Source organism: Salvelinus fontinalis, chromosome 18 (assembly GCF_029448725.1).
Source record: "Salvelinus fontinalis isolate EN_2023a chromosome 18, ASM2944872v1, whole genome shotgun sequence".
Taxonomy (NCBI): domain Eukaryota; kingdom Metazoa; phylum Chordata; class Actinopteri; order Salmoniformes; family Salmonidae; genus Salvelinus; species Salvelinus fontinalis.
Window position 1 is genome coordinate 47815431 of NC_074682.1, and position 18033 is coordinate 47833463.

At 43.8% G+C, this 18033-nt stretch overlaps 1 protein-coding gene across 2 annotated transcripts in view; it reads right to left on the reverse strand.

Moving 5' to 3' along the window:
- LOC129815666 (plexin-B1-like) overlaps positions 1-18033 on the reverse strand; it is a 148928-nt gene that overhangs the window by 108793 nt on the left and 22102 nt on the right. For both annotated transcript variants that reach the window (XR_008753458.1, XM_055869667.1), the window contains exon 2: positions 12308-12398. The gene's annotated coding sequence lies outside the window, so the exon portion shown is untranslated. The remainder of the gene's footprint in view (positions 1-12307; positions 12399-18033) is intronic.

Sequence of the window (18033 nt, forward strand, 5' to 3'; positions counted from 1 at the left end):
TAACTATACTATACACTGTCCTACCTGGAGATGCCATCTAACTATACTATACACTGTCCTACCTGGAGATGCCATCTAACTATACTATACACTGTCCTACCTGGAGATGCCATCTAACTATACTATACACTGTCCTACCTGGAGATGCCATCTAACTATACTATACACTGTCCTACCTGGAGATGCCATCTAACTATACTATACACTGTCCTACCTGGAGATGCCATCTAACTATACTATACACTGTCCTACCTGGAGATGCCATCTAACTATACTATACACTGTCCTACCTGGAGATGCCATCTAACTATACTATACACTGTCCTACCTGGAGATGCCATCTAACTATACTATACACTGTCCTACCTGGAGATGCCATCTAACTATACTATACACTGTCCTACCTGGAGATGCCATCTAACTATACTATACACTGTCCTACCTGGAGATGCCATCTAACTATACTATACACTGTCCTACCTGGAGATGCCATCTAACTATACTATACACTGTCCTACCTGGAGATGCCATCTAACTATACTATACACTGTCCTACCTGGACATCCTATCTAACTATACTATACACTGTCCTACCTGAACATGCCATCTAACTATACTATACACTGTCCTACCTGGACATGCCATCTAACTATAATATACACTGTCCTACCTGGACATGCCATCTAACTATACTATACACTGTCCTACCTGGAGATGCCATCTAACTATACTATACACTGTCCTACCTGGACATCCTATCTAACTATACTATACACTGTCCTACCTGGACATGCCATCTAACTATAATATACACTGTCCTACCTGGACATCCTATCTAACTATAATATACACTGTCCTACCTGAACATGCCATCTAACTATACTATACACTGTCCTACCTGGACATGCCATCTAACTATACTATACACTGTCCTACCTGGACATCCTATCTAACTATACTATACACTGTCCTACCTGAACATGCCATCTAACTATACTATACACTGTCCTACCTGAACATGCCATCTAACTATACTATACACTGTCCTACCTGGACATGCCATCTAACTATACTATACACTGTCCTACCTGGACATCCTATCTAACTATACTATACACTGTCCTACCTGAACATGCCATCTAACTATACTATACACTGTCCTACCTGGACATGCCATCTAACTATACTATACACTGTCCTACCTGGACATGCCATCTAACTATACTATACACTGTCCTACCTGGACATCCTATCTAACTATAATATACACTGTCCTACCTGAACATGCCATCTAACTATACTATACACTGTCCTACCTGGAGATGCCATCTAACTATACTATACACTGTCCTACCTGAACATGCCATCTAACTATACTATACACTGTCCTACCTGGACATCCTATCTAACTATAATATACACTGTCCTACCTGGACATGCCATCTAACTATACTATACACTGTCCTACCTGGACATGCCATCTAACTATAATATACACTGTCCTACCTGGAGATGCCATCTAACTATACTATACACTGTCCTACCTGGAGATGCCATCTAACTATACTATACACTGTCCTACCTGGACATCCTATCTAACTATACTATACACTGTCCTACCTGGACATCCTATCTAACTATACTATACACTGTCCTACCTGGACATCCTATCTAACTATACTATACACTGTCCTACCTGGACATCCTATCTAACTATACTATACACTGTCCTACCTGGACATCCTATCTAACTATACTATACACTGTCCTACCTGGACATCCTATCTAACTATACTATACACTGTCCTACCTGGACATGCCATCTAACTATAATATACACTGTCCTACCTGGAGATGCCATCTAACTATACTATACACTGTCCTACCTGGAGATGCCATCTAACTATACTATACACTGTCCTACCTGGACATCCTATCTAACTATACTATACACTGTCCTACCTGGACATCCTATCTAACTATACTATACACTGTCCTACCTGGACATCCTATCTAACTATAATATACACTGTCCTACCTGGACATGCCATCTAACTATAATATACACTGTCCTACCTGGACATGCCATCTAACTATAATATACACTGTCCTACCTGGACATGCCATCTAACTATACTATACACTGTCCAACCTGAACATGCCATCTAACTATACACTGTCCTACCTGGACATGCCATCTAACTATACACTGTCCTACCTGGACATGCCATCTAACTATAATATACACTGTCCTACCTGGACATGCCATCTAACTATACTATACACTGTCCTACCTGGACATCCTATCTAACTATAATATACACTGTCCTACCTGGACATCCTATCTAACTATACTATACACTGTCCTACCTGGACATCCTATCTAACTATACTATACACTGTCCTACCTGGACATCCTATCTAACTGTACACTAGCCTGGACATGCTATCTATACACTGTCCTGCCAGGCCATGCCACATAGCTAAAGTAACCACTATGGACACATCACTACACAGCATATCATTCACACCAACATGCTAAAGTAGACTGTTGGTTTGTGTATACACCATTTTTTAGAAAGTCAATGACTATTAATGTGTTGATCAGAGCTTTCAAAGGGATTTTGAGGAGGGTTCTATGAAAAGTCTTTCTGGCACTGGACAACGATGAAGAGAGGCTACGTTCTCCTAAAGCAGATCCTTGGATCTTTGTGTTTAAAAAATAAATAAATAAAGTCCGGTAACAGATGCTGAGACTGATAATTACACACACTTTTTTTCCCACCTTCTGCTCCTCCAATTCCCTAGCGTCTTCATTAATCTCTCTTCATCGCGGTCCAGCCTCGTTAGGAGAGCCTTGTTCAGCAGTCCTTGAGATACAATCAAAGACGGTAAATCATAACAGTGCATCAACACACTGAACACAGTCCAGATTCCTGACCAGCCATGACAAAACAATGTCTGCACACCCAACCGCCCCAAATCACCCGTGCCTTTATTATCAGGTAGAAACAACCATCGGCATGGCACTACGACAGCTACCCACCTCACACACCACAAACACGCACGGGCCATTTTCACATACAGTAAATAAAACTTAAATCAAAGCTTCCTGAAGTCTTCATATGACCCAGGTTGAGTGGCATTAATCAAGGCTTCCTGAAGTCCTCATATGACCCAGGTTGAATGGCCCATAAGTCCTCATATGACCCTCTCTAATTGGAGAGGCCTGTCTGAGGCTAGAGCATGGAGCAAGAGGGGACAGGTCCCAATTTGTCAACTTGCATTAACTCCCCAGGAGAATAGCAGAGTAAGTGAGTGAATGAGTGTTTGTTTGTGTCCGGGCTAAGTACATGGGGACCTGCGTCCATTACTGATCAGGCCCATGTTTGCTTAACTGTACCGCTGTACCCGTGGGGATTCTCCAGTCAGCCGGAGACCATAGATCTTCTGCACATTCTAGCTCTCCTTTTAACAGCTTGGTCTCTCTTGATTAGGTTCTCTCTCTGACCATCTCTCCCTTTGTCCTTATGTCCCAGTCTTTCATTGTATTTTTACTGTCTACAATTGTCTTAGTCTGCCCCTCTTTCTCTCACTCCCTCTTTCCTGCTTCTCTGCTTCTTCCTCAGTCTTTCTCCCCATGTACTCTCCTCCGTCGATCTTCAGGGTGAGGATGGATGGATGAGTGGGAGGGGGAGGGAGGTAAAGACTGGGTAATGGGAGAGGAGGTGAACGTCAGGATCAATGTGGAGGGGAAAGAGAAAATAAATCTAGATTTTCTGAAGAACAATGAAAAAAAAAATATATATATCATCAGGCCGTCTTCAGTTGAAGTCGGAAGTTTACATACACTTAGGTTGGAGTCATTAAAACTTGTTTTTCAACCACTCCACAAATTTCTTGTTAACAAACTATAGTTTTGGCAAGTCGGTTAGGACATCTACTTCGTGCATGACACAAGTCATTTTGACTACTATTGTTTACAGACAGATTATTTCACTGTATCACAATTCCAGTGGGTCAGAAGTTTACATACACTAAGTTGACTGTGCCTTTAAACAGCTTGGAAAATTCCATAAAATGATGTCATGGCTTTAGAAGATTCTGATAGGCTAATTGACATCATTTGAGTCAATTGGAAGTGTACCTGTGGCTGTATTTCAAGGCCTACCTTCAAACTCAGTGCCTCTTTGCTTGACATCATGGGAAACTCAAAAGAAATCAGCCAAAACCTCTGGGGAAAAAATTGTAGACCTCCACAAGTTCGGTTCATCCTTGGGAGCAATTTCCAAACACCTGAAGGTACCACATTCATCTGTACAAACAATAGTATGCAAGTATAAACACCATGGGACCAAGCAGCCATCATACCGCTCAGGAAGGAGTTCTGTCTCCTAGAGATGTACGTACTTTGGTGCAAAAGTACAAATCAATCCCAGAACAACAGCAAAGGACCTTGTGAAGATGCTGGAGGAAACAGGTACAAACGTATCTAAATCCACAGTAAAACAAGCCCAATATCGACATAACCTGAAAGGCCGCTCAGCAAGGAAGAAGCCACTGCTCCAAAACCGCCATAAAAAAGCCAGACTACGGTTTGCAACTGCACATGGGGACAAAGATAGTACTTTTTGGAGAAATGTCCTCTGGTCTGATGAAGAAAAAAATAAATAGAACCGTTTGGCCATAATGACCATTGTTATGTTTGGAGGAAAAAGGGGGAGGCTTGCAAGCCAAAGATCACCATCCCAACTGTGAAGCACGGGGGTGGCAGCATCATGTTGGGGTGCTTTGCTGCAGGAGGGACTGGTGCACTTCACAAAATAGATGGCATCATGAGGTAGGGAATTATGTGGATATATTGAAGCAACATCAAGACATCAGTCAGGAAGTTAAAGCTTGGTCAGAAATGGGTCTTCCAAATGAACAACAACCCCAAGCATACTTCCAAAGTTGTGGCAAAATGGCTTAAGGACAACAAAGTCAATGTATTGGAGTGGCCATCACAAAGCCCTGACCTCATCCTATAGAACATCTGTGGGCAGAACTGAAAAGGCGTGTGTGAGCAAGGAGGCCTACAAACCTGACTCAGTTACACCAGCTCTGTCAGGAGGAATGGGCCAAAATTCACCCAACGTATTGTGGGAAGCTTGTGGAAGGCTACCTGAAACGTTTGACCCAAGTTAAACAATTTAAAGGCAATGCTACCAAATACTAATTGAGTGTATGTAAACTTCTGACCCTCTGGGAATGTGATGAAAGAAACAAAAGCTTAAATAAATTATTCTCTCTACTATTATTCTGACATTTCACATTCTTAAAATAAAGTGGTAATCCTAACTGACGTAAAACAGGGCCTTTTTACTAGGATTAAATGTCAGGAATTGTGAAAAACTGAGTTTAAATGTATTTGGCTAAGGTGTATGTAAACTTCTGACTTCAACTGTATATAACAACTCTGCTTAACTGCAGAAAAAACTAGAATATACTGTTTTAAAAAACAAATTGTTTAAGGAAATATACATTATTGATATACTACATATTACTGTATATAGAAAAAATGCTCCAGTTTTCTTTTAAGACACATTTAACATTCATTATTTAATTTCCCATGGAGGACATTCCAGATAAATATTTTAAGTTCAACCAAAACAGACTAGAAAGTCTTCATAGATCCGCACAGCCAAAAAACAACAAAGACCAACCCACAAACAAATAAACAAAGGCGAACAAAACCACAGCGGTCGTTCTGCAAGGTCGGCACATTTTCCCATATTAATACATTTGAATAGCAAAACCAGCCACACTGCAGGCTGTGACCTAGTTGAGCTGTGAAGGGCACAATCCAACCCCTATTGAAGTATTTTTGGAGTAACATTTAAACATATGTAGGAAGCTAAGTCCGAAAGAAATGGCTGAATGAACAGCTGAATAGCTCATGTAGTGTTAAACTACTAGATGTCTAACAGAGTTCCAGTACTTGACCCTGGCAGTAGTTGACCCTGGATGCATTGATCCAAATCCTCAGAGACTGTACTGTATCTTAAGTGGCTTTCACACTACACAATATCCGCCATGAATTTCATATTTGGTACATCTCATTCTTAGGAAGTCCAGGTCATTCCAAATGAATACCTGGGCAAAATATGAGCAATGTGAATAAACACACACAAAAAGGTATGTGGACACCCCTTCAAAATAAGTAGATTTAACTATTTCAGCGACGAGTTGTGGATTCGAGATGCAGTTCTGGACACCACTGTTGTACTGCTCCTGTATTTGTCTGTTTGGGGTCCGCCTGTTAGCTTGTACCATTCTTGCCATTCTCCTTCGACCCCTTTCATCAACCAACTGTTTTTACCCCCTGGACTGCCGCTGACTGGATGTTTTGTTTGTCGCACCATTCTCTGTAAACTCTAGACACTGTCGTGCGTCAAAAGTCCAAGAGGGCAGCCTTTTCTGAGATAATGGATTCGCCGTGCCTGTCACCGACGATCATGCCCCGCTCAAAGTTGCTTAGGTCACTCGTTTTACCCATTCTAACGTTCAATTGAACGCCTCGATGCCTGTCTGCCTGCTTTATATAGCAAGCCACATAACTCCCTGTCTGTAGGAGCGATCCATTTTCATGAACGGGGTGGTGTACCAAATAAATGGGCCAGTGAGTGTATAACATAATACATGACATTTAGCAGAAGTTTTTATCCAAAGCAACTTAGTCATGCGTGTATACATTTATCTATACGGTGCGTTTGGAAAGTATTCAGACCCTTCATTTTTCCCACATTTTGTTACGTTACAGCCTTATTCTAAAATGTATTACATGTTTTTCCTAAACCTTCACACAATACCCCATAATGACAAAGCGAAAATAGGTTCAGACATTTTTGCAAATTTATAGAATTTTTATACCTTTTTTATAGACTTGAAATACCTTATTTACATAAATATTCAGACCCTTTGCTATAATACTCGAAATTGAGCTCTGGTGCATCTGGATTACATTGATCATCCTTGAGATGATTGGAGTCCACCTGTGGTAAATTCAATTGATTGGACATGATTTGGAAAGGCACATACCTGTCTATATAAAGGTCCCACAGTTGACAGTGCATGTCAGAGCAAAAACCAAGCCATGAGGTCAAAGGAATTGTCTGTAGAGCTCCGAGACAGGATTGTGTCGAAGTCAAAATCTGGGGAATGGTACCAAAACATTTCAGCAGCATTGAAGGTCCCCAAGAACACAGTGGCTTCCATCATTTTTAAATGGAAGAAGTTTAGAACCACCAAGACTCATCCTAGAGCTGGCCGCCTGGCCAAAATGAGTAATTGGGGGAGAAGGACCTTGGTCAGGGAGGTGAACCCGATGGTCACTGACAGAGCTCCATAGTTCCTCTGTGGAACCGGGAGAACCTTCCAGAAGGATAACCATCTCTCCAGCACTCCGCCAATCAGGCCTGTATGGTAGAGTGGGCAGATGGAAGGCACTCTTCAGTAAAAAGGCACCCTACAGCCAGCTTGGAGTTTGCCAAAAGTCACCTAACGACTCTCAGATCATGAGAAACAAGATTCTCTGGTCTGATGAAACTGAGATTGACCTCTTTGGCCTGAATGCCAAGCGTCACGTCTGGAGGAAGCCTGGCACCATCCCTATGGTAAAGCATGAGGGTGGCAGCATCATGCTGTGGGGATGTTTTTCAGCGGCATGGACTGGGAGGCTAGTCAGGATCGAGGGAAACATGAACGGAGCAAAGTACAGAGAGATCCTTGATGAAAACCTCCAGAGCGCTCAGGACCTCAGACTGGGGCGAAGGTTCACCTTCCAACAGGACACACACCCAAGACAACTCAGGAGTAGCTTTGGGGCAAGTCTGAATGTCTTTGAGTCGCCAGCCAGAGCCCGGACTTGAACCCGATCTAACATCTCTGGAGAGACCTGAAAATAGCTGTGCAGTGACACTCCCCATCCAACCTGACAGAGCTTGAGAGGATCTGCATAGAAGAATGAGAGAAACTCCAAATACAGGTGTGCCAAGCTTGTAGCGTCATACCCAAGAAGACTCGAGGCTGTAATCGCTGCCCAAGGTGCTTCAAAAAAGTACTGAGTAAAGGGTCTGAATACTTATGTAAAAACATATTTTTATTTTTAATACATTTGCAAAAATGTCTAAAAACTGTTTTTTGTTTTGTCATGTGGTATTGTGTGTAGATTAATGAGGGGGGAAATTATTTAATCCATTTTAGAATAAGCTGTAATGTAAAATGTGGGATGTACTTTCCGAATGCACTGTAGGTGGCCCAAGCAGGAATGCGAAACCTTTGGTGCTGCAAGTGCTTTGCTCTACCAACTGAGCCACTATGGTCTAACAACTTGCAACACAGAATGGTTCTACGCGACCGTATGCACAGTTGCAAACCTGTCAAGGGATTGACCCAGTTCTAGCATTTCAAAGCCTTTTTTTTATTTTATTTTTTTATCCCATTTTCACCCCAATTTTTCGTGGTATCCAATCGCTAGTAATTACTACCTTGTCTCATCGCTACAACTCCCGTACGGGCTCGGGAGAGACGAAGGTCGAAAGCCATGCGTCCTCCGAAGCACAACCCAGCCAGCCGTACTGCTTCTTAACACAGCGCACCTCCAACCCGGAAGCCAGCCGCACCAATGTGTCGGAGGAAACACCGTGTACCTGGCCCCCTTGGTTGGCGCGCACTGCGCCCGGCCCGCCACAGGAGTCGCTGGAGCGCGATGAGACAAGGATATCCCTACCGGCCAAACCCTCCCTACCCCGGACGACGCTATGCCAATTGTGCGTCGCCCCACGGACCTCCCGGTCGCGGCCGGCTGCGACAGAGCCTGGGCGCGAACCCAGAGACTCTGGTGGCGCAGTTAGCACTGCGATGCAGTGCCCTAGACCACTGCGCCACCCGGGAGGCCCTAAAGCCTTTCTTTGACAGTGCAGGATATTTAAGTCCACTGCATCAAAGGTGAGGAACCAAATCTTAAAACACTACCCCTCCCATGTCTAATAATCTTAGGAATGTTCTGTACTTGAGCAACGGAGCATTAGACACAAAACATTTTTGATAAAGGGGGAAGTCTACTCTACAGCCCTGGAGCATCAACAGCTGGCCATGTGAATGTCACAGAAACAGTCAAGTGGTGATTACGACTCCAGACTGTTTCTGGAGCGGGAAGAAGAGAGGTATGGATGGAGGTGACATTCGATGACAGGGAACGGAAGACGACCTCTGAAGGAGTGTTACCTCTCCCTCCGTTTCTTAAATTTGGCCAAATGCATTACAGCCGGACATCGTTTGTTAGACGGAGATTAAAAGGGACATGATTTGATTACTTCTGCCTGCTTGTTATGATTACTGCTCCGTCGCTGAAGGAAAGTCACCTTACTCTACACAGAGACTATGTAGATCGAGACTGATGATTACATGACGGCTGTATATTAACTCTTTCAGGTGTGAGTATGGTCATGCAGAAAGACATGGCTGAAGGCAAAGCAGAAAAAAAATAAGAGGCTAATTTCTTTATTCAAGGTTCTGTTGCAGAGGCCTGAATGCAAGGGTTGTAGCAATACTAACGTCAGTGGAAGTGTGTGTGTGTGTGTGTGTGTGTGTGTGTGTGTGTGTGTGTGTGTGTGTGTGTGTGTGTGTGTGTGTGTGTGTGTGTACACAAGTCTGAGTGCCGAAGTGGTTTGGTATTTGTTCCTTTAGGCTTGGTTTCAAAACTGCCTGCCATGGTCAGTCTGGAGTTGAACAGGACTGCCAAACAAGGAACAAAGCTGCAATCATGGATCTTAGTGTAACAGTATAACTTTAAACCGCCCCCTCGCCCCGACACGGGCGCGAACCAGGGACCCTCTGCACACATCAACAACTGACACCCACGAAGCGTCGTTACCCATCGCTCCACAAAAGCCGCGGCCCTTGCAGAGCAAGGGGCAACACTACATCTAGGTTTCAGAGCAAGTGACGTAACTGATTGAAACGCTACTAGCGCGTACCCGCTAACTAGCTAGCCATTTCACATCCGTTACATTAGCATGGAGTCCAGTTACACAAAATACCATTTTAAATCAATAGACCTGAATGAAACAATACAAGGTGAGTAGACTGAGCAGATTGAGCGCCGCCATACTTTGCATCTCATTTCCCTACCCCTCAAATCAGAGGACACAGTTCAGAACAACACATTCCACATCTGCTGTACCTTAGTAACATAATTGATCTTATCTATTCTCTCTCGTGGTATAAGTACTGTTGCTGATGGTTCCTAAAAGACCAATCCTAAAGTAAATTGTGCAATGGGTTTTGAATGACACCATTACACGGTCTGATTGTTATAGCACTGTGGTTATGATAGTGTCTAGACCAGGTGTGTGATGTTCAGGGAGTCCCTCTCTGCTGGGGGTAAAGTTCAGGCATGCAGGCACACACACACCTCCCCTGCAGTGTGGCTGCTGGTTTCCTGTCTGCTCTGGTTGATAATTGCCCTGTAATATGGGTGTGTGTGAGTGAGTGAGTGAGTGAGTGAGTGAGTGAGTGAGTGAGTGAGTGAGTGAGTGAGTGAGTGAGTGTGAGTGTGAGTGTGAGAGAGAGAGAGAGAGAGAGAGCGATGAGCAGCTGGCTAAACACACAGCGGCAGGGCACCAGGAGAGCTACTGGACGTGGGGAGGCCCCAGCAGTCAACCAAAACACCACTCCCTCAAGAAATCACTGTGTGTACATAGTTACCATAAAATCAGTCCCCTCCCAGACAAATCCCAGTGAAAACGTAGACAATAATAAGACACTCAGGAGGCACACGCTCCAAGGTCACGGGAAGTACTGTTTAAACAGAGCTCATATCACACGCTTGGCTGAGGGCTGCTACAGCCATAGGGACCATACTGAGCGGTAAGGGAACTAATGGAGACAAAAGGTTACTCAGTGATAATCTGTGACAGCGAGCCACTGACAAATGTCTGCTTCTGTTTTCTTTCGCATTTTCCGGAGCATTTGTCTAACCAGGCAACAAGAAAGACTAATAGTGGAAAAGGGTTTACTAAACTGAGAACAAACTGTTTTTATCCCGGTGACAACTGTTGCCTTAGAATAGAGGGAGTCCAAAGGGTGCTGATGAAAAGGGTCTGAACGGCCGGTGTGTTTCCCCAATGTTTGGCTTTTGTGTGAAAAAGTTTAATAATGGGGTTAGGACAGAAATAAAAAGACGGGAATAAAACGGATATGGTTGCTGTGACAATGGTGGTTGTTTTATCACAAGGGCCACGAGGAGAGGTTAGTGGAGGAGTAAACAGCTCGCTCACACATCGACCCTCCTTCCTCGTACGCACCCACCCTCCGCCTTCAATCCTCCCCTTCCACTTCCTCCCCCCTTCACCCACCCTCCGCCTTCAATCCTCCCCTTCCACTTCCTCCCCCCTTCACCCACCCTCCGCCTTCAATCCTCCCCTTCCACTTCCTCCCCCCTTCACCCACCCTCCGCCTTCAATCCTCCCCTTCCACTTCCTCCCCCCTTCACCCACCTGGCCAGCCTGGGAAGAAATAGTCCCTGATCCGATTCCACAACGTAATCAAAACACTGGGCTTTGTGGGAGCTAGTGCTCCTAGCTGGCGAAGTGTCAACTTGGACTGGGAGGAATCAAAGGGGGATGAAGAGGCGAGTTTACATAACCACGGTCAGCATGGGAGGAAGAAATAAAATAATCCTTGTCTGGGCCAAAAAAGGCAAAGAGGAGAAGGAAGGAAGGCTAACCAAAGGGAAATATGAAAACAAACGGATAAAAGCTACTGTAGGAGGGCCCTTTGGTCCTCAAAGCAGCCAAATCCTCTGGTTTGGGGATGTAATTGGGACCAGACGTCGACACTTGAAATAGCTGCTGAAAGCGTTGGGATGCGGTCGATGGAAGTGGACTTGTCACCAGAGGGTAGAAAACTCCAATCCCAAAAGCCCAGAGCTATTTGCATAATTAAGATGAATTAGAGGAAATGTCTCGAAAGTCAAAACGAATATTCCTGTTGGCACAATGGCCCCCTTTAAAATAAGACTTTCTACCAAGATAAATGTCCAAAATCGTCTTCGGGATGATCTGGGCAGGATGTCCGCTCACTCCTTTCTACTTGTGACAGCGAACTTACATATATCGTTTTTAAGACCAAATTGAGAAACTGTGGATGGCTATGACGTGGAGGCCATGTTTTATTGTGTGAGCATACCGTTCCATTCCCACAGTATTCCTTTCTGTCAGTCATGCACCCATATCAGAAACAGATGAAGACTTAGGGTTCTTACCTATAGAAATACAAGTTCTACTGTTCCTTCGCTGACATTGCAAACATCCCAGAATTCCACTTGCTGGTCCCCCATGTACACCAGTCCAAACCTGAAGAAGGAGAAGAGAGGAGATTAAAATCAACAAAAGACATTGATGCTGAAAACATGCAAAGAAAATATTTTACAGGTTTGCACTACCAGTGGATAAGCATATAAGAAAACATAGAAGTCAAAATAAATGCATTTAGTTAATAGTGAAAGTACTTGCTACTAGGCTACAGAATATCCTATTATGAACACATTATCATAGGCCCAGAAGAGCAATCACTTGAAGGCTGCTACATGTGCAACTATATGCTAATGATCTTTCTCCCACTGGCCGGAGCTAAACTTATGGAATTGTTTAGCTTGAGTCATACATCGCCATCATTATTCATACTGCCCAGGTGAGGCATACAGGATTAGGTCAAGGCAGCCTTTGTCGGAGGTGCTACTAAAATGTCTTCGGCAAAATTAAGAGTTTTCTTAAATTATCTTGGATTAATTCTGACCATTTTGAGGAAGTGTATACTGGCATCTCAAAATTGACAAACAGTACTAATGCCGCTTTTTTTCTCCTTTTTCAAGTGAAGGTCTTTTAAGGGTGATGCGAGCACGGCTAGGCGCCAGCCGAACTGCAGCATGCTGACACCTTAACGGGGCCCATGGTAGTGCTTTTAAAAGAGACTCCCACACGACATGATCAGAGAATTACTGGACATAGAGTTATAAGCGGGTCAATTACCAGTTAGGAACAAGTGTAGACATGAAATAAATCATCCAGAGAAAACAGAGCAAATGTCAGTAATTAAACGGACTACCACTTAACCCTACTTAAGTGTGATTTCGCAATGCCAAACAAAAATGGATCAAAGACCGACAAGACGAAACAACTTCAAAGCTGGTTTACCAGACCGATTAAATAGGTACTTTTCCTGTTGAATATCCCATGTATAAGTACAGTAACGTACACACAAATATATGTTTTGAGCAAAATAGGTATTTTTGTTTAGACACAAGTACAAACTTCATGGAGTAGAACATTCAAGGAGGTCTGATGGTGCCCACTGACGTCATCAGCCTCCCCCCAATAGAGAACAAAGAGCTAGCCAACTTTAGCCAGTTAGCTTGGGCGCTTGGTTGCAGGCAAGCTGCAGAAGGACGAGTAGGCTACAATTTCCCATTGTTTATCAGTGCAATGCAATGTACCCCAACAACAGAATGGTGTGGACGTACCCAAACAACAGAATGGTGTGGACGTACCCAAACAACAGAATGGTGTGGACGTACCCCAACAACAGAATGGTGTGGACGTACCCCAACAACAGAATGGTGTGGACGTACCCCAACAACAGAATGGTGTGGACGTACCCCAACAACAGAATGGTGTGGACGTACCCCAACAACAGAATGGTGTGGACGTACCCAAACAGAATGGTGTGGACGTACCCCAAAAACAGAATGGTGTGGACGTACCCCAAAAACAGAATGGTGTGGACGTACCCCAAAAACAGAATGGTGTGGACATACCCCAAAAACAGAATGGTATGGACGTACCCCAAAAACAGAATGGTGTGGTATACGGGTCAATAAAAATAGTCATGCGAGTAGACCACTGATTGGCCAGCTCATCCTCCTCAGAGGATGACATTATCCTCTATTATCCTCTAATAGCAAGCATTTTTTAAACAGTCTGTGAAACAAGTCTGAGGTGGGGGTTTTGAAGTGTTTTTTTCTCTCCAATTTATGCTTTGGCCACAAATACGAGCATAGAAATCCGTCAACAGCGTTATTTATTTGGATACGAGTGAGAATTTCACTGGACAGTTACCTTAAAATGGGTACAATTGTGGCCATGAAATGGACTGGACCCATTTCAATGACACATTTCACCCCAGCCAAAAGGGATCACCAGCACTAAACAGAGGGGTAATTGTCCACACACACACTTTGGGCGGGTGACATCACACTCATTGTACTAAAAGCCCTCTCAGACATGACCGGCGCTCTAAATAAACAAGGCCTTTTTTAACTGGGCCGAATGGGGCCAACTCAACGTAAATCAGGTCAGATGTACAGAGAATTACAAAAATAATAATCACTGCCACAACACACAGGACTTCAGAAAACTAGTTGGCTGTAAACAGCCTGGGGGAAAACCACACAGGACTTCAGAAAACTAGTTGGCTGTAAACAGCCTGGGGGAAAACCACACAGGACTTCAGAAAACTAGTTGGCTGTAAACAGCCTGGGGGAAAACCACACAGGACTTCAGAAAACTAGTTGGCTGTAAACAGCCTGGGGGAAAACCACACAGGACTTCAGAAAACTAGTTGGCTGTAAACAGCCTGGGGGAAAACCACACAGGACTTCAGAAAACTAGTTGGCTGTAAACAGCCTGGGGGAAAACCACACAGGACTTCAGAAACAAGTTGGCTGTAAACAGCCTGGGAGAAAACCACACGGGACTTCAGAAACAAGTTGGCTGTGAACAGCCTGGGGGAAAACCACACGGGACTTCAGAAACAATTTGGCTGTAAACAGCCTGGGGGAAAACCACACGGGACTTCAGAAACAAGTTGGCTGTAAACAGCCTGGGGGAAAACCACACGGGACTTCAGAAACAAGTTGGCTGTAAACAGCCTGGGGGAAAACCACACGGGACTTCAGAAACAAGTTGGCTGTAAACAGCCTGGGGGAAAACCACACGGGACTTCAGAAAACTAGTTGGCTGTAAACAGCCTGGGGGAAAACGTGGATTCGTCATAGCAACTTCAAACGTGCAATATAAAGGCTGCCGTGAGAAAATGGAACTTCAAAAAGAGGACATTCTAAAAACAAACATAGTTCCCATAATTGTCGGCAAACTAAATAAATATTGAAAATGAGCATATGATCTGTTCATTGACTATAAGAGTGATGAGATAAATCTCAATGATGTTCTTGTAAAAACATTGGCCAGCTATGCACACACACACACACACACACACACACACACACAACCAGCTTGTCTATTCTTCCTCTATGGTGGGTTTGGAACACACACATCCCCCTAACATATAAAAAAAAAACTGAAACAGCACAGTGTCATCAAAACCAACAATGCCATAATTCTTTTGTGGTTAAGCTGTTGCTCTTAAAACTACCACAGACAGTCCTTCTTTGGCCATGGTGGGGCTATAACTAAATACAAAAAAATATACTGTTTTCATTTTCCCTGTCAAGCAGAAGATAAAAAGGTCCCAAATATAACCTCACAACATCCTGTCCAAAAGGCCTTGCCCTCTCCAGTACTTGGCACGTGGCTGATGCTATCCTGATTTCTTCCTTCCCTAACTAACAATAGGTTATCGGCTCCCCAGACTACACAAACGTTATGTCTATGCAGGCACAGTCCTCCAAAACAACTGTAACAAAGGACTGAGGCTTCAGTTTCTTAATAAGAGTACACTATATAGCATCGTGGGTGAGTCAGAGGGGCCCACTGGCAGTTTGTGGAGCCAGCCTACTTCACATTATCAAAAAGAGAATGTTCTTTGGAGCCCTAATTCTGAAGCCATGTGAAGCACTAACCAGAATTACTCATGTTAATTCATAATAAGAACTGGGAGAGAATGGGCCCCGCCACTCACACTGATGAGATAGAAACTCATTCAGCCCCTATGATAGCGAACTCATTAAGTTGAATTGTGTTTTCAGTCAAAATAGGACAAAATGATGAGCGTTAGCCTATATTTGTATGGCTACTTCATTAAGTTTCCACTGCATATCTGTAATTTCACGTACTGGGAGTAAGCCGATCATTTTAATCCGACAATGACACGTGGTGTTTGTGTGCAAAATCTCCCATTCACGTCAACATGTTTCAGTTTTCAGTAAGTGGAAAAGAGCACATTAATGTGCAGTTTAGGGCACGCACGCAAGCACGCCTGGGCTATCAGTTAGGTCTCACCTGCCTACTTTTCTAACTCCCAGGATGAGACGTCAACGTCCCTCTAGCTGTCCCACCCCACCTACCCTCTCCTCCACGCCTCGATGGTCTCTTGGACCCTCCCCCTTCTCTACATGCTTGATGGGCCGGGCCGTTCCTGCCGCCTGTCTGACAGTCTTTCACACATCTCCAGAGATCACAACAGAGAGCCATTCCAGAGTCTACGGAGTGAAAAGAACTGTGTTGTTCATGCGGTTTTGTTGTGTCAGGCCCTGGCCTTACTGGTCTACAACCAAACGCAGAATTCTGGTTAATCGTATATGATTCCAGTCATGTTCCAAGCAGCATGCTAAATCTGCAAATCAAATCAAAATCAGGAGTAGATCTTTGCGTGAAATACTTACTTACAAGCCCTTAACTTTATTTTCCTAACTGCATTGTTGGTTAAGAGAATACTTACTAAATAAACTAAAGTTTAAAAAATAAAAGAACAATGAGGCTATATACAGGGGGTACCGGTACCGAGTCAATGTGTGGGGGTACAGGTTAGTAATGAGGCTATATACAGGGGGTACCGAGTCAATGTGTGGGGGTACAGGTTAATAATGAGGCTATATACAGGGGGTACCGAGTCAATGTGTGGGGGTACAGGTTAATAATGAGGCTATATACAGGGGGTACCGAGTCAATGTGTGGGGGTACAGGTTAATAATGAGGCTATATACAGGGGGTACCGGTACCGAGTCAATGTGTGGGGGTACAGGTTAGTAATGAGGCTATATACAGGGGGTACCGGTACCGAGTCAATGTGTGGGGGTACAGGTTAGTAATGAGGCTATATACAGGGGGTACCGGTACCGAGTCAATGTGTGGGGGTACAGGTTAGTAATGAGGCTATATACAGGGGATACCGGTACAGTTTAGTCCAGGTAAGTTATACATAAAGGTAAAGTGACTACGCATAGATAAGTGCAGCAAGAAACATCTTGAAGTACAAAATCAAAGCAGGATTTGGTCAACATGATAACTAATGTCATATATCAGCAGCTACGGGTAACCGGTGTGAATGGAAATCCTCAACGTAAAATGTGTCAGTGGTTGACATTGGCCTTTCTCCAGCAGCCTGACCATAGTCTCTGCAAAATATGGCAAATCAGTTCTGACGATATTGCCAGGGTCGGTCCTTTCTAGCATGACAATTTAGTGACTAGTAATGATGACTGGGGGCAGAGGAAGTTGGTCATACGGTTTTGTAACAAAAGCACATTGTGTTCCTGATTCAAAAGTTTATTTGCATCAAAATTTCATCTGAATTCAGAAGTGATTGGCTTTTTTTCTTGTCTCTTACAGATTTTGAGAAATGTTTGTTACTTTGCCTCTAAATGATCATCATTAGTATTTTCACACTGTCTAGCGTTGTTAGCAACTTGACCAGTCATCCCAAGGAAAGAAGTAAACTTGGCTCATGCCTACATGCAACTCATTCAACACCTGTCTTTTATGGGCTAAGAAATACGAGACAGTGCGGCTAGAATTTTCCACTTCATATTTCTCACTGTGCTTATTTCTTTCCCACAGAGTTATCCTACACTCTTCACGTCTCCAAAACGTTCATCTCAATGAAAACCAACAGATTGGAACAAACCAGTAGATTAAGGATCTATTTTAGGGCCAAGATCAGCTAATTAATCAGAAAGTTAAATGAAAAAGGACATTCCATGATTTGTTCCACTTGATTTAACAAACAAACAGGGGAGGAGAGAAGATCCATGGG